The sequence below is a fragment of the Loxodonta africana genome, chromosome 2 (genome assembly GCF_030014295.1).
Source record: "Loxodonta africana isolate mLoxAfr1 chromosome 2, mLoxAfr1.hap2, whole genome shotgun sequence".
Classification (NCBI taxonomy): Eukaryota; Metazoa; Chordata; class Mammalia; order Proboscidea; family Elephantidae; genus Loxodonta; species Loxodonta africana.
The window spans coordinates 173,367,959-173,395,517 of record NC_087343.1 but is presented as its reverse complement, the minus strand read 5'-3'; the positions used below and the strand labels follow the sequence as shown (position 1 = coordinate 173,395,517).

At 44.2% G+C, this 27,559-nt stretch overlaps 1 protein-coding gene across 3 annotated transcripts in view; it reads left to right on the top strand.

The window, feature by feature from the left end:
* Positions 1-27,559, top strand: part of ADAM19 (ADAM metallopeptidase domain 19) — a 112,877-nt gene that overhangs the window by 19,048 nt on the left and 66,270 nt on the right. The window lies entirely within an intron of this gene.

The following is a 27,559-nucleotide window of genomic DNA, read 5'->3' as shown; positions in this document are numbered from 1 at the left end:
ATGCAGACACTTTGACTCAGAGAGGGCTAGGGATTTGTCTAAGGTCACAGAGTCCCTCTGCAGTGAAAATGGTTAGTGCACTCAACTGCTAACTGAAAGGTTGGAGTTTTGGGTCCACCCAGAGGTGCTTTGGAAGAAAGGCTTGTTGATCTGCTTTGAAAAATCAGCCATTGAAAACACTATGGAGCACAGTTCTACTCTGACACACATGGGGTCACTGTGAGTTGGAATGGGCTGGACAGCAACTGATTTAAGGTCACACAGGGAGCCTATGAGAGAGGTGGAACTAGCATCATTTGTGTTCCTGGCCTGGGCCTGGAGTCACAGAGATCCAAGCTCGACATACTAGCTGTGTGACCTTGAGCAGATTGCTAAATCTCTTCGTATTCCATTGTCCTTGCCTAGAAAGCAAGGGTAGTAACGCCAGCCTCTTGAGGGTGGTTGTGAGGGTTGTAATGTGCACAAAGTGCTTAGAGAGCACACAGTGAGTGATTGACCACTGTTGTGATTTTTATGGCCCCTCGTGGAGTTTCTAGAGGAGAGCCCGTGGATGTGGTTCTCCTGCCTGTTCGTTACTCTGAGCATCTGTGGATGTGGTTCTACTGCCTGCTGCCCTGAGCATCGGTGGATGTGGTTCTATTGTCCAGTGCTCTGAGCATCGGAGGATGTGGTTCTGCAGCCTGCTGCTCTGAGTGTCCATGGGTATGGCTCTGTAGTTCACCGCTCTGAGCGTCCATGCATGTGGTTCTGTAGTTCACTGCTCTGAGCGTCCATGGATGTGGTTCTATTGTCCACTGCTCTGAGCGTCCGTGGTTGTGGTTCTGTTGTTCATTGCTGTGAGCGTCCATGGACGTACGTGGTTCTACTGCCTGCTGCTCTGAGCCAGTGAACAGCGTGGGGCCGCAAGTGATTTCTGGCCTCCCTGAGCTGTCAGAAAGCAGGAGACTTGATAAAAATGGAAGCAGCAGAGCCAAGCAATATGACCTCACCAGGTATCCCTGGGGGACAGCTTCCAGCTATTTTCATCCAGACTGGGCTTTTTGTTTTTGAACATGTGTTAGCAAGCGGAACTCCAACTACACACGACTTCCCAGTGTGTTTATTTCCCAAAGCCTTCTCATTCATGGTGCCTGTGAGTCGAGTCGGGATTCCAAACAGCTTAGGGGAGGGGAGATGCTTTTCTGAGTTTTCAGATCGCTGTGTTCAAGTTTTTATAATCCCATGATACTTGGGGGTGGGGCGGAAACTAGGCCCAGTGCTAAGTGATTTCTCAGGCTTTGGCTCTTTTCTCTGGAATTGATTCGTTCAGTTTTTTCGTCTACTCTGTATCTACAGCTTCCAGCCACCACTGTAGGTACTGGGGATAGAGCTGTCAATAAAACATCTCTCTGCCTTTATGGAGCTTCCAGTCTAGGGTGGGGAGACAGATGGTAAACAAACAAGAGAATATGGTCTGTCAGATGACAAAGGCTGTGGAGAAAAAAAGGAGTGCTAGAGGGCGGGTGGGGGCGGAGAGAGGAGGTGCTATTTTTGAAAGGTGGCTGATCAGAAAGTCCTTGGTGAGTTGATTTTTGAGTCCAGACCTGAAGTGAACCATGGGGGCTGCTGGGAGATGACAATTCCAAGGAGAGGAAACAGCCAGGTTCAAAGGTCCTAATAGATTCTGAAGTTTTCTGCTTCCCATCAGATTCTCAGGGCCTCCCAAGAGCTGTGGGCGAGGGCTTCTGGGACTCTGAGGGGAGGGAGAGGGCAACTCTAATTTCTCTTTCATCATCCTGAGGTGTCTGGCCTTCTCCCCATCAAATCAGAGTCCATGTGCTAATGCACGGCCCAGAATAGGAGCAAGCAGGCCTTTAATGGAATTCACACATGGAGAGATTGCCAAGAATGGTGAGGACAGAGAAGCATGGGGGATGGGCCAGGAAAGGGACATGCAGCAAACTGAGCTTCAGCTCCTCTGGCAGAATACATACTAAGGTGTCTTGCTTGCATAGCATGGGCACCCGCAGCCTTTTTTTTGCTGTAAAGCAACTTGTGATGAGTGGACAACATTCTCTTGAGACACATAGGTCACTATTGAGTGACATAATAGGGTGATGCTCTGAGCAATGGCTTTTATGTCGGGTAGTCCGGGGGTCAGATCCTGGCTCAGCCATTTACTAGCTGTGTGTCTTCTTCGAGTGTCAGTTTCCTTGTCTGGGCTACACTGATGGTCACTGGTAGGATGCAATGAGACAGTGCATGTAAGGGCCTAGCACAGTGCCTGGCTTGTATCATTCTCAGTAGATGTCAGCTATTGTTATTTTTCACTCATTGTGTTTTAATTGCAAAAGCAATGCATGCTCATTGTCTAACGTGTAACAATGCCGAAGCACAATAAGTAAATGAATGAAAGTCTCCCAGCTCCAAGGAAAATCCACCGTTAACGCTTTGGTGGTCATACCCTGGACTTCTTCTATACATGTGAAAATATACATATACATAGTCACAGACATAGTCACCTAGAAGCCCACCTACAAGCTTTTATTTTTTGGGGGGAGGGGAGCAGAAATGAGATTATAGTATACATATTGTCCCATAAAGGAGTTCTGGTAGTGCAAGGGTTAAGTGCTTGGCTACTAAGCAAAAGGTTAGCGGTTCAAACCCCCCAGTTGCTTTGCAGGAAAAAAGACCTGTTGATCTGCTCTCATAAAGACTACAGCCTCGGAAACCCTATGGAGCAGTTCGACTGTGTCCTGTAGGGTTGCTTTGAGTCAGAATCTACTTGATGGCAATGGGTTTTTGGTTATTATTCTACAACTTCCTTTTTTACTCAAATGTATGTCTGCTCTAATAAAGTATATATTATATTATATACATGTATGTATGCATGTGTGTGTATGTATATATACACAGGTACATAAAAGGAGCTCTGGTGGCACAAATGGTTAAGTGCTTGGCTGCTATCCAAAAGATTGGAGGTTTGAGCCCGCCCAGTGGCTCCTCGGGAGAAAGACCTGGTAATCTGCTCCCGTAAAGATTAGAGTCAAGAAAAGCCTATAGGGCAGTTCTACTCTGTCACATGGGATCGCTCCGAGTTGAAAATGACTCGATGGTACCCAACAAGAACAAAATATATAAAATACACGTTGTTGTTGTTAGGTGCTGTCAAGTCGGTTCTGACCCATAGCGACCCTATATACAACAGAAACAATGCCTGATCCTGCACCATCCTCACAGTTGTTGCCATGTTTGAGCTCACTGTCTCAGCCACTGTGTCAATCCAGTTTGTTGAGGGTCTTCTTTTTTGCTGAACCTCTGCTTTATCAGGCATGATGTCCCTCTCCAGGGACTGGTCCCTCCTGATAACATGTCCATGGTACATGAGGTGAAGTCTTGCCATCCTCGTTTCTAAGGCACATTCTGGCTATACTTCTTCCAAGACAGATGTGTTCATTTTTCTGGCAGTTCATGGTGTACTAAGTATTCCTCACCAACACCATAATTCAAATGCATCGATTCTTCTTCAGTCTTCCTTATTTATTGTCCAGCTTTCGCATGCTTATTAGGTGACCGAAAGTACCATGGCTTGGGTCAGGTGCGTGTTAGTCCTCAAGGTGACATCTTTGTTTCTTAACACTTTAAAGAGGTCTTTTGCAGATTTGCCCAATGCAATACATTGTTTGATTCCCCCCCCCTTTTTTTAATGCTTTAGATGAAATACATAACAAATTAGCTTCTCATTAAACAATTAGTACACGTATTGTTTTGTGACATTGGTTACCAACCCCACGACCTGTCAACACTCTCCCCTTCTCGACCTATTACCAGCTTTCCTTTCCTGTCCACTCCTGCCTTCTCATCCTTGCCCCTGGGCTGGTGTGCCCATTTAGTCTCCTTTTGTTTTATGGGCCTGTCTAATCTTTGGCAAAGGGTGAACCTTAGGAGTGACTTCGTTACTGAGCTAAAAGGGTGTCTGGGGGGACATACTCTTGGGGTTTCTCTGGTCTGTCAGACCAGCAAGTGTGGTCTTTGTTTTTTTTTTTTTGGTAAGTTAGAATTTTGTTCTATATTTTTCTCCAGCTCTATGTGGGACCCTTTATTGTGATCCCTGTCAGAGCAGTTGGTGCTAGTATCCGGGCACCATCTTGTTGTGCTGGACTCAGTCTGGTGGAGGCTGTAGTACTTGTGGTCCATTAGTCATTTAGACTAATGTTTCCCTTGTGTCTTTGGTTTTCTACGTTCTCCCTTGCTGTAGACAGGGTAAGACCAGTGGAGCGAGTATCTTAGATGGCCACTCACAAACTTTTAAGACCCCAGACGCCACTCACCAAAGTAAAATGTAGAACATTTTCTTTATAAACTACATTATGTCAGTTGAGCTAGATGTTCCCAGTCATTTGATTTCTTGACTGCTGCTTCCATGGGCGTTGATTGTGGATCCAAGTAAGATGAAATCCTTGTGCTTGACAACTTCAAAGTTTTCTCCGTTTATCATGATGTTGTTTATTGGTCCAGTTGTGAGGATTTTTGTTTCCTTTATGTTTATGTGTAATCCATCCTGAAGGCTGTAGTCTTTGATTTTCATCAGTAAGTGCTTCAAGTCCTCTTCACTTTCAGTGAGCAAGGTTATGTCTTGTTCATATCGCAGGTTGTTACTGAGTCTTCTCCAAACCTGATGCTGAGTTCTTCTTCATATAGTGCAGCTTCTTGGATTATTTGCTCAGCATATAGATTGAATAAGTATGGTGAAAGGATACAACCCTGACACACACCTTTCCTGATTTTAAACTATGCAGTATCCTGTTGTTCTGTTTTAACAACTGTCTCTTGGTTTATGTACAGTTTCCGCACGAGCACAATTAAGAGTTCTGGAATTCCCATTGTTAGGTTCCCTTGAGTCAGTTCCAGGCCATAAAACACAAGAGGGGAGATTATAGGGAAGAAATTATAGGCTGCTATTTCCACAGTCCACAAATTTGAGGCATAAATCTACAGTATTTTTTCCCCCATGTAATTTGCCCTGTGCTTTTAGGACTGCCTTTTTAGCCCATGAATCATATATGAGAAAACCTGTTTGCTGAGATCAAATGGAATCTTCCTTAACTGTAGACATCCAGGGACATGACCGTCTCTGAGCCCTGGCTCTCTCTCCTTTCCCTTCTTCATTCTTTCCCATGAAGAAAGCAACCTGAACTGATGAACCAGCTTCCAGGATGCTTACTAGGCTACACACTAGAGAATAGGATCACTGCTTATTGAAAGGTCACCTTCAAAAGCAGATGAGGAGCTTAAGGGGCACTTTGCCCAGAGGACCTTTGGCCTTATGCTTCCCTCTGCTGGTCTCTTAAGCATCTCTGGTGCTCTCATCTCTTCAGTATCCTGTCCTTTCTTGAGTCCAAATGATAAGATTTAGGTTTTGACCTGGGAAACGGAGAGGGGCCCTTTGGTCTCTACCCCATTCATTGTGCTCCAGCCTAGTTAGCTAAAGAGAGATCTTGTTTGTGAAAGTCTAACTGATAAGAATGGATATTTGTTTTCTTTTGTGTATACTATATTTATTTCAGGAACTTCTGGGGAACAGTAATTGTCAAGGAAGAATTTGGACATTTAGAGGTTTACTTATTGTTGTATCATTATTTCTGACTTTAATCTCTCTTCATATAGAGTAGAACTGTGCTCCACAGGGTTTTCAGTGGCTGATTATTCGGCAGTAGATCTCAGGCCTTTCTTCCTAAGATCCTCTGGATGGACTCGAACCTTCAGTCCTTTGGTTAGCAGCTGAGCACATTAACTGTTTGCACCACCCAGGGACTCCACCATAGAGAAGGGGACTAGAAATTAAGCTACCACCTGGAATGTTTATGGAGATTCATTGCTAATGGAACCATCTAGCCCTCTAATTTCCCACTTTTCCCTCCGTCAACCGTATTTGGACCGCATAATATTGGAAGAACAAAGAAGGTAAGAATTGGTGGGCAGGAAAGGAGTTTTTCAGCAATGGACTGGATGGATTAGTTGCGACTTCTCATTCCTGACCATCTCTTCCAAGATCTGGTGGAAATATGTAACTGGTCTGGAGCAAAACTCTGAATACCACTCAGGCCATGGAACTCACCCCAATCCCCTTGCTCCCTCCCTCCCCCTGCCCCCCCACACCCCCAGCCTCTTCCTGGGTCAGGAGTAGACTTTAACATCTTACCTGGGATAGAGGACAGCTCCCTTTGATCTCTGTTGTCAGGAGCTTCCAGTTGTTGCTGCCATAATTCAATTTCTTGGATCAAAGAGCAGCTTAGAAAGGCTTAGAAAGTATCCTAGTGCTCTTTGTAAACCATGCTTCACTGAGTTGTATCTAAGTGAGTCACAGACATATGGATTACATTTCACTTAAAATACACACAGCTTAAGAAATTAAAGAATATCATTCTTTAACCAGGTATTTGGCAGATCTAAAGTACTCAAAATGTTATGCCAAACTATGCATGCAACTGGACTCCCCACTCCCTGCAGCTAAGATCGTATAACCCAAGGAGACTGGTGCCGAGGAAGCGGCTGGATTGATGGGTGGGGACCCCAGAATTTGATGAGAGCTGCCTGTGGGTGACTGAAATTTTCTTCAAACATTTTTTTTTCGAAGCTTCAGGAATTGAATTAACCCTGCTGCATTGACTTTGAAGGCAGTGACTGCCTAAGCGAATACCAGGCACCATGCTGGGCACTTTGCCCCTGAGAGACCTGGAGATCCTGTTTGATATGTCGTTTTCAGTTGCTTTGTAGTCTTGAGATTGATTTCATTTGCAATCCCATTTTGTCCAGAACCCCTGGAGCTGCAGACCAAATACGTTGCTGTTGTTAATTGCCATTGAGTCATTCAGACTCATGGCGACCTCAAGTGTGCAGAGTAGAACTGCTCCACAGGGTTTTCAAGGCTGTGACCTCTCAGAAGCAGATCACCATGTCTGTCTTCCGAGGGACTTCCGGGTGAGTTTGGACCACCAACTTTTGGGCTAGTAATCAAGCACTTAGTCATTTGTGTCACCCAGGGACTCCAAATCGGTTGCTAGTCAATCTGATGTGATCTCTTACAGACCACGTTCCCAGTATCATCCCTGTGTAAGCACTGTCTCTGTTATTTCTGAATCATTGCAAACATGATATTGCTTTCTTAGGGCCATTGCTTAAGCTTAATCTCAGTAATCAGAATGGTGATCTGAGGGCTGCAGCTATGATTGTCCAAAGTGAGGATTAGGGAGCATTACCAAAAAAAAGCAAACCCATTGCCGTCAAGTTGATTCCAACTCATAGCAACCCTCTAAGACAGAGTAGAGCTGCCCCACAGGGTTTCCAAGGAGCACCTGGTAGATTCAAACTGCCGACCTTTTGGTTAGCAGTGGTAGCTCTTCACCACTCCACCATAGGGAGCTTTAGGAATTGAAATAACCCAAGCATGTTGATTCTGAAGGCAGTGAGCACACAAGTGAAAAACACCATCATCTATAGAGTGGAATGGGCTCAGGTCTTAGTGCCAGAGAGACCCAGACTCAATTCTAGACTCTGGCACTTGCTGGTTAGGTAGCCCCTCTGAGTTTAATTTCCAACCCTATATGAGGAAACGCTGGTGGCTTAGTGGTTAAGTGCTGTGGCTGCTAAGCAAAGGGTCGGCAGTTCAAATCTGCCAAGCGCTCCTTGGAAACTCTATGGGGCAGTTCTATTCTGTGCTATAGGGTCGCTGTGAGTTGGAATTGACTCGACGGCACTGGGTTTTTGGTTTCGGTATTCATAATAACAGGCTCCTTAGTGAGCCAGTCTCTTTGCAGAGGTGCTTCGCTCATTTTTACCTAATCCTCAGGGCACCATTTGGAAATTGTTATTATTGTCCACCTTTTATGAATGAGGAAACTCAAGCTTGAAGAGTTTAAGCAACTAACCCAAGGTCAGGCAGAACTAGGAGTTAAGTTCTTACTACCTCTTACTATATTCTACCTCCTGCATAGAAAGTAGAGACATCGATACCCTCATTGCAGGATGTGGTAGGCTGAAAAATGGCCTTGCAAAGGATATCCACATCCTGGAACCTGTGAATGTTACCTTATGGCAAAAAAAAGGATCTTTGCAGATGTGACTAAATTAAGGATTTTGAGATGGTGAAATTATCTTAGTTTATCTGGGTGGGCCCTAAAAACAATCATAAGTGTCCTTATAAGAGAGAGGCAGAGGGAGATTTGACAACAGGAGAAGGCAATGTGACCACAGAGGCGGAGATTAGAGTGAGGGGGCCACAAGCCAAGGATTGCCAGTGCCACCATTATCTGGAGGGGGCAAGGAATGGAGTTTCCCCTGGAGTCTCAGGGGGGAATCCTGCTGACACCTTGGTTTTGTCCCAGTGATACGGATTTCGGACTTCAGTCTCCTGAACTGAGTAACTTTTCGTTGCTTTAAGCCCGCAAGTGTATGGTTTCAGTATCTACAGGAAACTAACCTGCAAGGCTAATGAGGTTTAGAGATAACAAAGTGCCTAGCACCGTGTCAGACATACGGTAAATAGGTGCAAAGTCAAGAACAAATGTTATCTCAAGTGTTTTGGTGAAGCAAGGCATTACACGTGGTCCCTGTGGCTTCCTGCAGTGTTAGAGTGACAAGAGAACAACATATTGAGAAATAGTCTGCATAATTATTGCTTGCGAATGTTTCCTAAGTTCCGTGTCATGTACTCTGATGTCTACTCTGCCCTCAGGTAGCTTCTGGCTGAGGATCACTAGGAATGATGGTCCAAAAAAACCCCAAACCCACTGCTGTCCAGTTGATTCCGACTCATAGCGACCCTATAGGACAGAGTAGAACTGCCTTATAGAGTTTCCAAGGAGCGCCTGGAGGATTCAAACTACTGACCTCTTGGTTAGCAGCCATAGCACTTAACCACTATGCCACCAGGGTTTCCAGGAATGATGGTGAGGTATCAGTAATGATGGGAATAATAATGGTAATAATGAAAACATGGAAGAGGCTTGCTGTATGCCAGGCATGTATGGTCTTTACTTGATTCATCTAATTTAATCTTCACAACAGCCCTCTGTGGTGTAGGTACCTGTATTAACCCTATTTTGCAGATGAGGACCCTGAGGCACAGAACAGTGCAACTTGCTTAAGGTCACCTAGATGGGAAGGGCAGAGCCCGGATGTGACGCTAGATCTGTTTGACTCTGAAACCCAGGTTCTTAACTACAGCATTGGATTGCCTCTGAAATGCCCTATCCTTGCTTAGTATGCTTTGGCATTATCGGTAGTTGTGAAGTCAGCTGCAACTCGTCGGACCTTATATATAACAGAACAAAAAGTTCCCCAGTCCTGCGCCATCTTCATGAATGTTGGCATGTTTGAGTCCACTGTTGTGACTCTTGTGTCAGTCCATCCCATTGAGGGTTTTCCTTGTTTTTACTGACCCTCTACTTTTCCAACCTTGATGGTCTTTCCTGATAATGTGTCCAAAGTAAGCAAGTTGAAGCCTCTCCATGCCAGCTTCTAAGGAGCATTCTGGTTGTATTCTGAGACTGATTCGGTCGTTCTTTTGGCAGTCCACTGTATTTCATTATTCTTCACCAACACCGTAGTTCAAATGTATCAATTCCTCCTCAGTCTTCCTTATTTATTACCCAGCTTTCACATGCATACGAGACAATTGAAAAGACTATGGCCTCAGTCAGGCGCACCTTAGTCGTCAAAGTGTTGTCTGTGCTTTTTAAAACTTTAAGAGGTCTTATCTGCTGCGTTGGCATTGTTGTTTGTTGCTGTCGATTCTGGCACTTGGGGTTGCATTGACATTAAAACCAAAAAATCCATTGCCATCGAATTGAATCTGACTCATAGTGATCCTATAGGACAGAGTAGAACTGCCCCATGGGATTTCCAAGGCTGTAATCTTTACGAAAGCTGGCTGCCACATCTTTCTCCTGCAGAGCAGCTGTTGGGTTTGAACCACTAACCTTTCGGTTAGCAGCCAAGCACTTAACCACTGTGCCACCAGGGCTCCTTGCATTGACATTACTTCCCCATTATTCTACCCTTCTTCCTCCCTTCCCTTCTACCTTCCTTAGTCCCTGGTTAGAATTTGAATTTCGGTGTAATGCAGTAGTGTAAGCCAGAGAGGCATGGATTCAGAGCCCGGCTCCTTGTACTCACTGGCAGTGTGAGTTTGGGCACATCACTTAAGCTTGGGGAATCTCAGTTTCCTCATCCACATAATGGGATAATAATAGTAACCACCTCATAGGATGTTGTGTGGATTCAATGATGTAATGCGTGTAAAGGATTTAGGACAGGGGGCACCATGGGAATGCAATAAGTAGTTACTATTATTTGACTTTTGCCGGGTCTAGGAAAAACATTTAAGAATGAAGTAAGAAGGAGTAAGAGGGAATTCCCCTGAGTTGGTTTCCAAATGTAATTAAGAAGCGTTGACCTTAAAACCCATTGCCCTGGGGAGGAAATTCTCTTCTGACTTCTAGCGATGCCCAGTTTGACCTAACTGTATCTCAAGGATACAGCTTTGCAGGGTGTTCCAGTTGGCTAAACTGTAACTCTTTTTTGTGCCTGCAAAAGCAGTACCCAGCTGCTCCCTGGCAAGGCCCTGAACTCTCCGCTAAGGAGGCCGGGATTTGTTCACCAGTTCCGGCTCTATCTCCTTCCAGGGACCCACGGCCAGGCTGCCTGTGCAGCAGGAAGGATGTACACGGTTTCTTTTGTCTCAAGCTCATTTCTCCTGGCTGCCCTTCGACAGGAGCCCGGGTTAGAATGAATGGGAGGAAGCTGTCAACTGACCTGCTGGCCTTAACCGGGCCCTTGTCAGAGCTCAAGGGAAGCTGTGGACTTAGAGAAGTCAAGGGTGATTCCTGAGTTTGAGAATCATTTACCAACAGGTTATTTACCTAAAGACAACATCCAGTGAGTGAGCGTCTACCACGGACTTAATACTTTACGTAGATTTTTTTTTTTTTAACTCCGTGTATATTTACCCAAAGTCCCTGGGTGGTACAAATGGTTAAGTGCTCAACTACTAACCACAAGATTGGCAGTTTGAATCCACCCAGGGACACCTCTGAAGAAAGACTTGGGGATCCACTTCTGAAAGGTCAGAGCCTTAAAAACTCTATGGAGCTATTCTGCTTGGACACACACCAGGTCACTATGAGTTGGGATTGACTTGATGGCAACTGGTTTTTTGTTGTTGTTTGTTTTTTATATTTACCCCAATGGAGCCATATCATATCCTCAGTTTTATAACCTGTTTTTTCACTTGGAAATATAACATGCAAATCATCAAAACATTTTAAAAATTTACAAAAGAACTTTTTGGAAAGCTTGAAATTTTTCATAGTAAAATGATAGAAAAAATTATACAAGTCATAGTTTTAAAATAAAGGAGACCATACTTTATGTATTATTCTATAATTTGTCTTTAATATCTTCCCACGTTAGTACATTTATAGACCTGCTTCATTTTTTTTTTGAAGGCATAGAAGTTCATTGAATGGATGAACCAAAATTGATTTAATTTCTCTATTAATGGGTATTTAGGTTTCCGATTTTTTTGCTATTACAAATAAAGCTGTAGTAACAGCCTTGTACATAATCTTTAAGCACATTTGCAAGTATTTTTGTAGGATTGATACTTAGATGTAGAGTTGTATGGACGTTGGATATGCTCACATAAAATGTTTTTAGATCTTGACAAATTGTACCTCTCACTCCACAGCCGCCTCCCCAAAGGCTGTACCATTTTACATTCATACAGTAGAGTATATTAAGACTGTATTGTGGATACATTTCCATGTAAATTTGTTGTATTATTTTTAATGGTTGTATTAGAACCCTTGTGGTGCAGTGGTTAAGAGCTTCAGCTACTGACCAAGAGGTCGGCAGTTCAAATCCATCAGCTGCTCCTTGGAAACCGTATGGGGCAGTTCTACCCTGTCCTGTAGGGTCCCTATGAATCGGAATTGACTTGATGGCAATGGGGGAGTGTGTGTATATAATATTACATTGTATGTGTATGCCATAATTAAGTCTTAAGTTTTCTTATAATGAAAAATTACCAAACACACACAGAAGTAGAGAGAAGAAAATAATGAATCTCCCAATACCCATCATTCAGATTCAATAATCGAGATATGGTGATTAGTTTAATCACCCCATATTCATGGACATTCAGATCGTTTCCTTTGTTCGTTTTCATTTTTATAAATAGTTCTGGAGTGCATATCTCTATAAATTATTTCTATAGATTTGCTTAATTCTAGATATTTCAAATAAATGGGGCTATGCAAGGTGTGGTCTTTTGTGACTAACAGGCTTCTTTCACTTAGTGTAATGTTTTTGAGGTTCATTCATCTTGTAGCATGTATAGTATCAGTACTTCCTCCTTTTTTCTTGCTGTATAGTATTCCCTTGTATGGATGCACCCCATTTTATTTATCCGTTCATCAGTTGATGGATTTCCTGCCTTTTAAGCCAGAGCTGACTAGTCTCCATTTTACAAGTTCTGTATCAGTGGATATTGATTATCTATACAGTGTAAAGTTCTATGTTAGGTGCTGTAATCTCCTTGCCCTCTGACTCAGTCAATGGGGAAGAAGAAAAACATGCAAACAGCATAACCCAAGGCAGAATTTAAAATTTACCCAGTAGAGTTGAAAGTAAAATGTTGGAGTTAGGGGTGAAAAGAACAGAGAAAAGAAAAAAATTCTCCAAGAGAGATCAGGAAAACCTTCCCCAAAGAGGGTTAAGTGGAACTCTGGCTTGTGCAATGAGGGGAGGCTTTTGATGAGGGAGGGAGGAGAGGTGAATGGAAGAATGAGAAAGGAATTCAGACTGAGAAAATAATATATAAATATTTGGTCTGGATCAAGGAGAACCGAAAGCTGCAGTGTTAATAATCTCTTTGGAATTCAGTATTCCTAACTAGCCAAATCATTTTAATTCAGAAGAGTGGTATGTGGGGAGTGGGGCAAGGGTTGCTCTTCCTTCTACAACTGGGCAACCACAGGATTTGAGGGGTTTAGAATTCAATTTTTTATTCTCTCTTGTTGACTTTCAGTTGGGCCTTCTCTTGCCTCAGGTAAAACCATGCCATTGGGGAGGTAGGTGGAGGTACTTCTAAGGAAAGACTAGGCAGTATTTTCTGCACCTTGGATGAGAACAAGTTCTTTCACCTCAATGCTCCCCAACTGAAGAGAAATTTAAGCTGAGCCGAGTGGGTGGTACCCATGGATTGCAAAGGACTGAACACCAGGCAAAGATGGTTTCTTCCAGCTTCAGCGGGGAGGGGTGAGGTCTCCTAAGAAGCTCGGTATGGGGGATGGGATGCTGGGGGTGGATGGCCATATGTTTGGATTTGAGAGAAACCCTGGAAGTCTCCCTTATGTACTTGCTAGAACCCTGCATTTACCACGTTTTCTCCTTAACTCTAAAGATGTGATTAAGCTCTTCATCCAGGCTGCCTGGAACTTGGAGGATGTTCCTGACCATATCCAACCTTTGTGCCTGGGCAGTGGAGCATGACTATCCTGGGGGAAAATCTATGGGAGAAGGAGCCCAACACTGGGGCCTCTGGGCGGGTTTTGACTTGAGAACAAAACCAGTTTTACATTTCACCAGACACTTTCTGATTTTAAAAAAGTAAAACTCCTTCTCTGTTTAGAACTCAAGTGACACACACACACAGGTCTTTGGCTGACCTTTTGAATACTAAATGAATGGGCTTCTGGGCGCTCTGGAGCAGGTTGTTGGTTTTGCCCAAACTCACCTGAAGGGGCAGGTATTGGGCCAGAGGACCCATGGCTTTTCTGACAGTCTCCTGTGTACGGGGCTTGAATCCAGACTACTAATTGGGAAATCTTGACTTCTGGTCTTTCTTTCCTCCTCTTCATTCATTCCACAAAAATTGAGGGTGCAACTATGTGGCAGGCACAGGGCTAGGCCCTGGCTGCTCCCTGGCGGGCAATGGCGAGCAAAACAGATATAGTATCTGCCATAAACCATCAGCTCAGAGCTTAGTGGAGGAGATGGATAATTAAACAATTACAGAAAAATGTGGACAAGCTAGGATGGAGGAAGTTCGGGGTACTGTGGGAGCATGGGGGAGAGAACCCACCCTGGGTTGGGGGTCAGGAACAACTTCTAGGGGAAAGTGAAGGAAGAAAGGAGTGAGGTGGTTGTGGAGGGGGTGGGAGAGTTGGCTCACACAATGGGGAGTGATTCCGAGCAGCTCAACTAGCAGGAACAAAGACCCAAAGGCAAGAGTAATATCTGAAAATAAAAATAACCGTTATGATCAGGGCATAGAGTGGGAGGAAGGAAATGGTGAGAGACAAGGTTGGAGAGATAGGCATGGTGAGTCGTTGAAGAACCTCGTAGGCCTCCTTAAAGAGTCTGAGCATTTATCTTAAGGGCAATGGGGAGATAATGTAGGATATTTTGAAAACTAGATAGTGATTCACAATGCATTCTAGAAGGATTACTTTGACTGAAATGTTCCCTGTTTATTAGTAGTACTAATAAAACCCATTCAAAAGCTTTATTATACTCTGGGTGAGATGTGGTGATCTAATTTAGGGGACAGCCCGTTGAGTTGAAGAGAAGGGAATGGATTCCAGAGATAGTTATAGGATGGAATCATCAAGACTGGGAGATGGGTAAAATATGGGGTTGAGGAAGAGGATGAAATCAAGGGCCAAGGTGGGGTTATGGGCTTGAGAAACTAGCAGGATGGTGGTGCCAGTACCTGTGTTTGTCCTTAGCTTGTGGTGGAACCTTGTACAAGGCTTGGGACCTCTTTTCTTTGATCGTGAGTTTTCTCATTAGGTAGAGGTAATAATCCACAGTCACTAACTTTGCAGGATCATGGTGGGACCCACGGATCCACTCTGTGTGTAAAGTAGTGTATTGTACTCTTTCCATGACCCTGGGTGGCCTGGCAGAAGCAAAATCTGTCCGTAGCCTGGCTATCTCTAATTTGGGCCTCTTACATCGTCTTTCCTCCTTATCTAAAATTCTAAGCACTTGACCTCCCAGAAACTGGGGAGACCTCTGCCCATTTCTGTAGCTGAGGCCTCATGAGGCCTCTCTGGGGGGGTTCTCAAGCCAGCTTTTGTTGAAAACAATGATATCATTGAGTAGGTGGAACTGGCCCAGGCTTTCCTCAGCCAGTTTCGGGAGAAATGGGGTCTTTATGACTTCTGTACATTATGGCTCTTTTCCATAGTTCTCATGTGCCCCACTATTCTACCCACCCCCTTTTTCCTCCCCCAAGGTTGTGAATTTTCAGAAAACTGGCAACTTCCACATTTTCTCCTCTTGCATCAGTCTCCCTGGAGAGGGGTCCAGATGGGCCAAGGGTCTATAATGGCTGCATTATATCGAACTTGGTTTCTTTTTCCAAGGCCTCCCTTCTGGGGATGGAGGGGCAAGTTATGGAAAGGAATTCCTTTGGATGGAGACCAGCATGCAAGGGAAATGGGTGACCTAAGTGTTGGTGTTCGGAGGGATGTCAGGCCCCTTTTATTACAGAAGCTCTTAGATTTGGTAGTTGGGTAAGAATGTAAAGGTTAAAATGGTCTCGCAGGTATGTGGTGGTTGGAATATGGCTGTGGGAAGGAGATCAGCAATATTGAATATCCCTAGTTCTGGAGTCTCTAGGTGGTGCAAACAGTTAACACACTAGGCTACTGGCCAGAAGGTTGGAGGTTCAGGTCCAATCAGAGGTGCCTTGGAGGAAAGGCCTGGCAGTCTACTTCCGAAAAATCAGCCATTGAAAACCCTGTGAGCACAGTTCTACTGTGACATGCATGGGGTCGCCATGAGTCAGAACTGACTGGATGGCAACTGGCACTGATATTGGTATCCTTATTTCCTGACTGCCCTTCCTCCTTGCCCTCAACACACATACACACACACCCCTGCATAGCTGTGTAGGCAGTTTGCTGCGGGAAATTGGAAATTGGTTACCAAGCTGAGTGGCCACAGTTCTAGGAAAGGAAGAAAGAGGCTGTGAAACGACTTGCCTTCCAGGCAGTGGATAGTAACACCTGCGTCAGTGTGGTCTGTCAGCTATTTGCAAAGTGCTCTCACAGACAACCTCTTTAACCTTCACCGCAGGTGGTGCAGTCGACCACTGAACACCTGGCCCGTTATACCCCCATCCTCCGCCACAGTGCCTCGCACATGATTGGCCTCAGTAAACATTTGTGGAGTGAGGGAGTGGGCTTAGCAGATGCACAGCTGAGGCATTTGCTCAGAATAGGTACTTTACTGTAACTTGTTCAAGGACCCAGAGCAAATATATGATGAAATCAAGTCACAAGGAACTCGGGCTTTCTGATGCCACGTGGCCCTCGGTTTGTACCGTGTTATGCTGCCTACCATACAACTCTTGATGAGATGGTACAAATGTTCTTCCTTTCTGCATTCTTGGGTATCTGGATGGAGTAACTCTGAATTATCTGTCGCTGACATGTAGTTTATTTAGACTGGTGGGTTTAGAAACAAAGTGTAAGTGTGTGACATTGAGTAAATTGCTTTTACTGCTTGAGCTTCCGGTTCTTTATCTGCAAAGTAAAGTGAGGTGGTGAGCAGAACCAGTTGCTGTCAGTTCTAACTCATGGTGACCCTGTGTGTGTCAGAATAGAACTGTGCTCGCAGGGTTTTCAGTGGCCGATTTTTTGAGATTGGATCGCTAGGCTCTTCTTCTGTGGTTCCTTTGGATAGATTTGAACCTTCAACCTTTTGATTAGCAACCTAGCACAGGAACCATTTGCCCCATCCAGGGACTCTGTGATGAGCAGAAAACCAAAAAACCAAACCCATTGCCATTGAGTCGACTCCAACTCATAGCGACCCTGTAGAGCAGGGTCGAGCTGCCCCCACAGAGTTTCCAAGAAGCAGCTGGTGAATTTGAACTTCCAACCTTTTGGTTAGCAGCTGAGCTCTTAACCGCTGCACCACCAGGGCTCCGTGGTGAGCAGAGGGAGTGCTATATAAAGAGTTTTGTTGCAGTAGGTTTTGCAATTTACACACTAAAAGTACCTTACCAGAATATTTTATGGAATAAAGCGGAGAAAGAGGAAAAGCTGAAGAACTAACTAGGGTTTGGAAAGAGTGGGTTCCAGGAATTAATAGATCCTTTGGGTGCCATGACTCAGCTCCAGGCACTTTCACCGGGTGTCACTCACCTTGGAATCTAGGTGCCCAGAAGAGAGGGCTGTGATCTGATTGTCCTGGCTTGTTATCTACCAGTCATTTGACCAGGCGAGGGTGGGAACTGTGACTGACTCTAGGAGCCCTAATTAGTATACAGTGACGCGGGGGGGAGCCGATCTCTAAATATAAATTGAGGCTCTGTTACCTAAGAAGGGGGCATGGATGCTGGGCAGGTCAGGACAACTCATGTCCGCTACAGTCTATAGGGGCTTTACAGTTGGAGCATTTTTGACTTGGGCTTCAGCTGTGACTTGTGTTTTAGAATGCTAAGAAACATTGGTCGAGGTTCATATAGTTACTGGGATATTCAATTAGAGGCTAAAAGGGACTAAACAGCAAAATTTAAGGCAGGTTGTGGTCTTTATTCACCTGTTTTTTGTTTGGTAGGTTGGTTGTTTATTTCAGGGAATAATCCATCTCTTCACCTCTTGTAAGCATATTCTCAAACTTAGAGGTTATTTTCTTCACCGCCCCTGTGCCTTCTACATTAGTTTATCTTTATAATATGGCTGTTTTCTTCAGAGCCCTTCCCAGTGACACTTCCCTTCAAGTTATGATCTGTTAATCTGATAAACTGAGGTTACCAAGGTTTTTTACCTAAGGTTTTTTGTTTTGTTTTGTTTTTAGAAAGAGTAAAGATAGTACTTCACTTCCCCTAACCATTCTTACCGATTCCAGTCAATACCCATATTGGGCTATTTGAGACACTGCAAAACAAGGCTGTGAACTCTTCCTGGGTTTTGAGGCCCCCTCACCTCCCATCCTCCCAGCCAACGCACCTCATGCCCAGCCATCCCCTGTCCGTCAGTGGAGGTGTGTGTGTTGCTATGATGCTGAACAGGTTTCAGTGGAGCTGCCAGACTAAGACAAACTAGGAAGAAAGGCCTGGAGATCTACTTCTAAAAATCAGCCAGTGAAAACCTATGGATTGCAACAGTCTGATCCACGACCGATTATGGGGATAGCATAGGACTGGTGGGCAGCGTTTTGTTCCCTTGTGCATGGGGTCACCATGAGTCGGGGTTGACTTGATGGCAGCTAACAACAACAATTAGCAACAACATGTCCCTTCCAGTTAAGCTGCCTGAGCCCAAGAAGAGGGACCTGTTTACACAGAGAGGCTACTCATCTCCGTAGAGCCAGCCAACAGGGAGGCACAAAGAGGATTAAATAAAGACCCCGCTGGCCAAAGCAGTAAACAGTCCTCATCCAAACATCCTTAGGTATATAACGCAAAAGCAAAACATAGAACCAAGAGCCGGTCGGTGGGGTGTCGGGTCTTTTGGGGACTGGGAGAAGATGTAATGGGAAGCAGTTGGTGAAAAGGAGTGTTGACTTAATGCATTGTTCGAGAACTTCCTTAATAGAGGTTAAAGAAAACATACCAAGTAGCTTGGGCTTTTTGCCAGGCTCGTGGGTGGTGCCATCTTGTTTGCAATGTTGCTCCTGAAGCTGGTTCTCTGGGACTCACGATGCTTTTTCAATTGAATCCTTGGGGAGGAAGTCCCAGCTCTTTACATTAGAAGCAACTTTTAAATTCTCCCTTCTTTGGCCTTTCTGTTCCCTCAAAAAGGAGTGCCCCTGCTTATGGGGCCCTGGATGCATCAGTTTCCTTATTTGGTTTTCAGGCCATGCCTTTGGCATGTTGGTTTGTTTCCATTCCTTTGGAGTCAGGAGTGGAATGAGCACTGGTTTGGAAATCTTGGTTCTGAAACAGCTCAAGCTGTCTCTTCCCCTCTTTTCTTTCTCCCTCTTTGAAAACAAAAGAAAACAAAACAATACTTACTGAGTTTATTATTTTGTCCCAAACATGGAATAGCGTAGGCCATTGGATTAGCATAGCACTGCTGCTTTTCAAAAACACTTCCTAGTGCCTGTCCGTCCTGGGCACCAGACACCATTTCCATTTGATAGAAAGGGAAACCAGGGCCGAGTAGCTTGTGACTTGAGCAGTATCACCCAGGTAGTTAAGAAATATTAATATCAAAATTTCCAAATGTGCACAAATGGAGAGAAAGTAGTATTGTGAACTCTCAGATACCCATTATCTGGATTTAACAATTATTAGGATTTTGCCACATTTTTTACACATAGTTTTGGAAAGAATAATAGCAGCATTCGTGGCACAAATAGTTTATACTTTACAGAGAAATTTTCACATTCATTTTTTTTAACAAATAGTTATATAGTGTTACAATGTCCCAGGCACTGTTTTAAGTGCTTTTCAGCAACCCTATGAAGTAGATTCTATCATTCCCCCCATTTTATGGATGAGAAAATTTAGGCACAGAGAGGTTACCTAACCAACTTGCCAATAGTCGCACCACTTATAAGTGGCAGACCTAGAACTTGAACTTGATTATTATTTGGCTCATTTTGCATTCTAGGAAATGGAGGCTCCAAGGGAGTTAGGTTGCTTAAGCCAAAACAATTCTCATACAAATGTATGGTGAACACTTGTCAAAGTTTTATTTATCTAATTAATAGTGGACCCAGCAAGATGATAAAACTGGTTTAAAATTAGAGGGAAATATATATGTGTGTGTATGTGTGTGTATATATATATATATATAACTAATGAATTTTTAATATAATCAGTGAAAAAAAGGAATGTTGAGATGATTGCTAAATTAGATATAAATCTGGTTAGTAATATCCCCCCAAAAAACCAAAACAAACCAGTTGCCTTCAAGTCGATTCTGACTCATGGTGACCTCATATGTGTAAATAGCCCTTATCCAAACTGTGCTCCATAGCATTTTTATTGACTGATTTTTCGGAAGTAGATTGACAGGAGGTGCCTCTGGGTTGACTCGAACCACTAAACTTTTGGTTAGCAGTGAGCGGGAGTTATCTTTTCTATTGGGCAGAAATCATTTGCATCTCTCTTGTATCTTATTAGTTTTTATAAGTTCACATTTAATTTTGCCATGTTGTATAAGGGGTGCCCTAATTAATTGTAAACTGTAAGTCTCACAAAGCTACATTGCCGCTCAGAGTCTGAAAACCTTAGACGGACTGCTTAGAGTCGAAGAGGTCGACCGATCTCCTTTTGTCTGTTTTCTGGTATGTGGAAGGCCACATTTTTTTTAGTGGAGCTGGGACTCAAACCAAAGCATGCTGAGCCTTAGGCTTTCCCCCTGTGCTTGGCTGGTATCATTTTTAGATTTTGGGGGGATGATCAGCCGGAAATGGGAAAAAGAATTTAAAGTGTTAAAACTGATCAAATGTAGCCGAAGAAAGTATCACCTGGAAAAACAATTAAAAATACAGATTTCTGAGTCCTTCCCTAGAGAATATGATTGTCAGTAGGGCTGGGAAGGGCCCTGGGATTTTTTATTTTTTCACAGCCTTTCTGGGTGTTGTGCAGTTGTTAAGTCCTATGAAGATGGCATTAAAAGTGCTAGCAAGAAATGAAACGGGCTTAGGTTATTGTGAACGGGTTTGGGTGAGGACCCGTCATGTAACCTAAGAGAGACCAGTAAGGTTGTGCCCCCACCCCCGGCCCCAGTGCATCACACCAGTGTACAAATAATGCCTGGATACTCTTGGAAGGGAATCCCTGGGTCAATTAACTTAAGTGGTTAATGAGCTTAGCTGCTTATGGAAAGCTTGGTGGTTTGAATCCATCCAGAGGCTCATTGGCAGAAAGGCCTGGAGATCGACTTCTGAAAAACCAGCCTCTGGAAATCCTATGGGGCACAGTTCTACTTTGATATACCATGAATCGAGTTGACTTGATGGCCACTGGTAAACACTTGAAAGAACAAGATGGAATGAGACCAGAGAAGGAGATGTCAGTAAAGTAACTGCTGGAATGAGAGGCCTAATATTTGCTCATGCTGAGCAGTCTGTATAGGTTGTTTTTCTCAAAGTATTTTTCACATCATTATCAGCGTATCTTTACTGTCTGTTTATTTGAAGCGAGAGAAGCAGGGTTGAGCTCAGAGGAGATGTGAAAGGAAACCGTGCAAATCTGTTTTAGTTCCACTGCTTCTCCCTCCCCAGAGGGTTTTACCCAGAAGTACTAAAAGGGTCAGTTGTGGGCTTGAAGGTTCTGAGCCTTAAGAATGGTGGGTCAGAACTGTATCCAGACTGGAGAGTGCTTTTGGGGTCTGGCTGAATATATGAACAGATTCCTGGCTACCTTAGTCAATAATAACTGTTCTTTCCTGGAGAATGACCACATGTTTTCCCTGGCGTTTTTACTGATGAAGATCAAAGATTACAGCCTTCAGTGTTGGTTACACCTTAATGTATAGGAAATAAAATCCTCACAGCTAGACCAATAAGCAGCATCATGATAAATGGAGAGAAGATTGAAGTTGTCAAGGATTTCATTATACTTGGATCCATGATGCAATGCCCACGGAAGCAGCAGTCAAGAAATCAAACGATGTATTGCATTGGGCAAATCTGCTGCAAAAGGCCTCTTTAAAGTGCTAAAAAGCAAAGATGTCACCTTGAGAACTAAGGTGTGCCTGACCCAAGCCACGATATTTTCAATTGCCTAATTTTGGGGGGTTATATGTATACGAAGGCTAGGCATTGAATAAGGAAGACTGAAGAAGTATTGATGCATTTGAATTATGGTTTTGGTGAAGAATATTGAATGTACCATGAACTGCCAGAAGAAAGGACAAGCCTGTTTTGGAAGAAATACAGCACAAGGCTCCTTAGAAGCGAGAATGGTAAGACTTCGTCTCGCTTACTTTGAACATATTATCGGAAGGGACCAGTACAAGAAGAAGGACATCGTGCTCGATAAAGTAGAGAGTCAGCAAAAAAGAGGAAGACCCTCAGTGAGATAGACTGATACAGTGGCTGCAACAGTGGGCTCAAACATAGCACCGGCTGTGAGGATGGCGCAGCACTGGGCGGTGTTTCTGTTGTACATAGGGTCGCTATGGGTCGGTAGTGACTCAACAGCATTTAATAACATTTGGGGGACAGCTTATTTTCTTAGGGTAGGGTTCAGAAAATGTAGGTTATGCTTATGGACTTTGAGGTCTGAGCTGCTTGAGCTTAGCCTACAGCCAATACTCCCATGCTGGTTGCTATTATCATTAGGATGTGTGACTTGGTCGGGAGTGGTCTTCTGTGTGTGGCTGGATCTCCGCCTGTGGGCTGTGAGCTTGGAGAGGATGGATAGAGAGCTTCAGGAGTGCAGGATGGTATGACAGAAACTGCTTTTCCTTTAGAGCCAGCAAAAGGAGGGGGCAGGGTGGGAAAACTTGGACATCCTTCTCTTTTCCTGGACACACATCACTCACAATTCGTTTCCTGAAAATCCTAATGCAATGCAGTGGTGAGAGACGGCTTCCTGCTGATTTGCTGAGCCAGCCTCTTGTCAGGGAGATGAGAAGGAGATGTGGCCAGAAAGGGGGGGAGGGGGCTGGGCTGCTCAGTGGCCGTGTGGCCTCATCTCTGCAGAGGTAGCATCTTTGGTTCTGGGAGCATGCTGGGGGAACACCTGGGCACGTGGGCATATACAGGCCTAGCCTGGGGCAGTGGGGAAAGAGTATGAAGCCAGTCTTTATTGGTAAAAGTGTACAGATGATAGTAATGAAACATGACCCTCCCCTTTGTCTCTAGAAAGAAGGACCTTACTGGCCAACATCAGGAGCCCCATTTATTATTTCCAAAGAACTGGGCTTGAGGTTTGTACAAGTCCACCTTCCTTTTCTAGCCCTATGCTTTACTTACCCCTGAGGTCCCTGGGTAGTGCAGCTGACATGCTCACTGCTAACTGAAAGGTTGGAGGTTTGAGTCCACCCAGAGGCACCATTGAAGAAAGGCCTGGGGATTTACTTCCAAAAGGTCACAGCCATTGAAAACCGTATGGAGTAGTTCTACTCTGAAGCACATGGAGTTGCCATGAGTTACGATCAACTTGAAGGCAACTGGTTGTTTTTTTTTTTTTTGCGGGGCGGAGGGGAGCAGTGGTGTAAATGGTTAAGGGGCTCAGCGGCTAACTGAGAGGTTGGAGGTTGGAGTTCACTCAGAGGTGCCTCAGAAGAAAGGCCTCGTGGTCCACTTCTGGAACATCAGCCATGAAAACCCTGTGGAGCCCAGTTCTACTCTGACACACACAGGGTCACCATGAGTCAGAGTCTACTGGACGACAACTGGTACCGGTAGTGGTAGCTTTTCTCTGCATATATCCACCTGTCTTTTAAGAGCTAATGGTCTTCTTTTTTGTGACACCATCTATGCCCTCAAGGCAGCTATCATCACCATCACATTGTGATTTGGGCACACTGTTCCTGGCAACGCTTCAGCTGCTTCCACCTTCTGAGACAAAGCAGCAAACTGCTTTAAAGTCATGGCTAGGTCCAACAGAATGGAGTTTAAAACCCAGCTCCGACACTGTGTTGTGAGAACTGGGCCTCAGTGTCTTCATCTACAAAATGGAGAAGGAGCCCTGCTGGTGCAACAGTTGAGCACTTGGCTGCTAACCAAAAGGTTGGCGGTTGGAATGCACCCAGCAGCTCTGCGGGAGGAAGACCTGGTGATCTGCTTCCATGATGATTACAGCCTAAGGAACCCCGTGGGGCCGTTCTGCTCTGTCACACAGGGCTGCTATGGGTAGAAATTGATTCAACAGCACCTAACAACAGTACCTATGTCACAGGTGTGCTGTGAAGGTTAAATGAAATAAGGCAAGCACTTAGCACGGTGTTGTTGTTGTTGCATGCTGTGGAGTTGATTCTGACTCACAGTGACTCATGTAACACAGGAGAACTTCCCCATAGGGTTTCCGAGGCTGTAATCTTTATGGAAACGGATCACCAGGTCTTTCTCCCGCAGAGCTGCTGGGTGTGTTCCAACTGCCGACCTTTTGGTTAGCAGCTGAGCACTTAACTGTTACGCCACCAGGACTCCTTTTTAGCACAGTAAATAGCTGTTGATGATTATGTCGTGACCTTTGTGGGTTTCCCAAGCTCGGAATGACCCAGGATGTGGTGGAGGTAGAAGATGATGGGAGCCGCTTTTAGACACTTTGAAGCTTATCTGCCTTAAAGGTATGATGACAGCTTGTGGTCTAGGGTGTGGTGCTAGATTTCAGCAAGCACTAGAGTCACCTGGAGGGTGGTGCCAACCCCCGAATTTCTGTCTTAATCAGTAGATCTGGGGTGGGAGCCTGATAATGTGCATTTTTAGCTAGGTCCTGGGCCATGGGAAAGGAGTCATGGTGGTACAACAGTTAAGCACTTGGCTCCAAACTGAAAAGTTGGTGGTTTGAACCTACCCAGCAGCTCCATGGGAGAGAACACCAGGCAATCTGCTTCTGTAAAGATTACAGCTAAGAAAACCCTATGGAGCAGTTCTATTCTGTCATGTGAGGTCACTAAGAGTCAAAAATGGACTCAACCAGTTGACACCTACCAACAAAAGTCTGTGGGAAAGGATTGTCATGTAGGAGAAAAAGCAGATTATTCAGTGTAGGCTCAGAGGACTGAGTAAGGGCCAGTGGGTGCGAGTTACAGATGGGCAGTTTTTGGTTCAGTGTAAACACTTTCTCCAACTACTATATATGGTCAGAAATGGAGTGGATGGTCTCAGGAGCTCCCAGTCCCTGGTGGTGTTCAAGCAAATGTTGAATGGCTACCAGGCAAATTCCTCTACTAGGTAGAAGATTTGTTCGTTCATTCATTCTTTTATTTGTTCATTTATTCATTCATTTCTTTATCTACACTCACTCACTCACTCCTTCACTCACTCACTTACTCAGTCACTCACTGCCTGCCTGCAGAGCCCTGGTGGCGCAGTGGTTAAGAGTTCTGCTGCTAACCAAAAGGTCGGCAGTTCAAGTCCATCAGCCATTCATTGGAAACCCTGTTGGCCCATTCTATTCTGTCCTATAGGGTTGCTGTGAGTTGGAATCGACTCAATGGCAATGGGTTTTTTTTTTTTTTTTTGGTTTGCCTGCTTGCTGGATTGCCTGGGTGGTGCAAACGGTTAACACACTTGGCTACTCACCAAAAGGTTGGAGGTTTGAGTCCACCTAGAGGTGCCTCAGAAGAAAGGGTTGGAGATCTATTTCAGAGAAATTGGCCATTGAAAACCCTGTGGAGCACAGTTCTACTCTGACACATGTGGGATTGCTCTGAGTCAGAATTGACTTGATGGCAGCTGGTTTTTGCCTACCTGCTAAGTGCTGGGTGCTGGGGAAAATCCTTGAACAAGGCAACTTCGGTTTCTGCTCTTAGGGAGCCCACAGTCTAGTGAGTCTGACTAATGGTTTCTCAGGTCCCTTTCAGTGCTAAGGCTCTGGGAGTTCTATGACAATGAAGGCAGATCTTCAGAATAAGAAGCTGTAGAAGGAGTTACTTATCCTTCTGAGGGCATGTGACTGAGGGCTGGCAAGAAGATGGACACCTCTGAGGCTAAATTTGGATCGTTATCTTTGGAGCATCTTAATGTTACTGGGTGAATATTTTCCCGCTAAGACTCAGAAGAGGCTGAGAATATATTTACCAGGAGCTCATTTCCTGCTGGAAAATTCACATCTCTCCCTTGTCACCCAGGTGAACCATTAAACTCTAACCCTTGACCGGTCATCCGTTGTGCAGTCCAGGCAGACTGTGAAAGCAGACCCCAGAAGTAGGTGGCAGGAATGAGCTAATTGCTTCTTATTACTTCTCTCAAATGACTTATTGGAGAGTTGATGGCTGGGAGAGTTAGAAGAAATAGGTGAATTTCATTCGTTTTTCTGAGTTCTTCCATCAATCTCTGTTAGAATCAATGATGATAATCACTAATCTTTATTAAGCTCCACTTTACATGTATTATGTAAAAACAATAGCCCTGCTAAACCAAACCAAAACTATTGCCGTTGAGTCGACTCCGACTCATAACGACCCTATAGGACAGTGTAGAACTGCCCTGTATGGTTTCCAAGGAGCAGCTGGTGGATTCGAACTGCCGACCTTTTGGTTAGCAGCCAAGCTCTTAACCACTACGCCAAATAGCCCCGTCAAGTAGGTGTATTACCCTTCTTTTTGCAGAAGAGGAAACAAAAGTCCAGAGAGGCAAAGTAACTTGCTCATGGCCAGAGATAGTATGTGTCAGAGCTGAAATCGAAACCTCAGTCTCTGGATTCCAGACCATACTCTAAACTACTAGTGTGGTGAACTACTCGTTTATTCATTCAGTAATTAATTAGTTCTTTCACTGAACAAATGTCAAGCCTCTGCCCTTGTGATGCTTACAGTTTATCTCCTCCAGACAAATGGGAGAACCCTCCCTTGGGTCCTGATTAGATGCTAAGGAGAAAGAGAGAGGTGCTGGGGAGAATCTGGCACATTAACCACTGACCCAAATTTTCCATGTGATTGACAACTTCTTTGCACAAGCTGGTTTTTGTGCTTTGCTTTATTTTTATGTTTTCCTGCTGGGTTTCTTTTTCTTTTTTTGTCCAAGGCTGATGTTGAAGGCTTGACGTATTGCAAGAGACAATTCTTAGGGCATTTTTTCTTCTGACTTCACGCTGGAGATTGAGGGAGCTGGGAATCTGAGAGTCAGTCCCAGAATTTAGAGCTGGAGGTGACTAGAGGGACTCTCTCACCTGACCCTCTCTTGCTGGAAAATGTCACTTTTTCCAAAACCCAGGTCATCTCTGAAGATTCCTCGGCTTTCTGTGCTGGCCTCAGCCACCGTCTTCTTCTTTTGTAAAAATCAATTTTAAATGAGTTTCTCAGCTTTCAAAATAAATACACGATAATTAGAAAAAAATTCAACCGATTTCAGAAATGTGTAATTTAGATACTGAACAGCTTCTTTAATCCCCTGAGATAACCACCATTAAGAATGAGCTCTTGTTACGGCAATTGTTTTTAATGCGTGCACTCATGTACACCATTATTATTTTTTCATGAAAATGGACTTTTATAATATGAACTTTTCTATAATTTACTATTTCCATCTGACTCTATTTTAGATGTCTTTCCACATTAGTACACATACATCCACATCATGCTTTTGTGTTAGACACCATTTTTTAAATTGTGCTTTAGATGAAGTTTTATAGAGCAAATTCATTTCTCATTAAACATTTAATACACATATTGTTTTGTGACATTGGTTGCCAAGCCCACCACTAGATTCCAGTTTTTTAATTTTAATTGTGCTTTAGCTGAAAGTTTACAGCTCAAGTTAATTTCTTGTACAAAACTTTATACACATATTGTTGTGTGACCCTACTTGCAATATGACAGCACACTCCCCGTTGCCACTCCAGGTTCCCCATGTCCATTCAACCAGCTCCTATCCCTTTCTGCCTTCTCATCTAGACTCCAATTTTTAATGGTGCCTTCCATTAGAAACC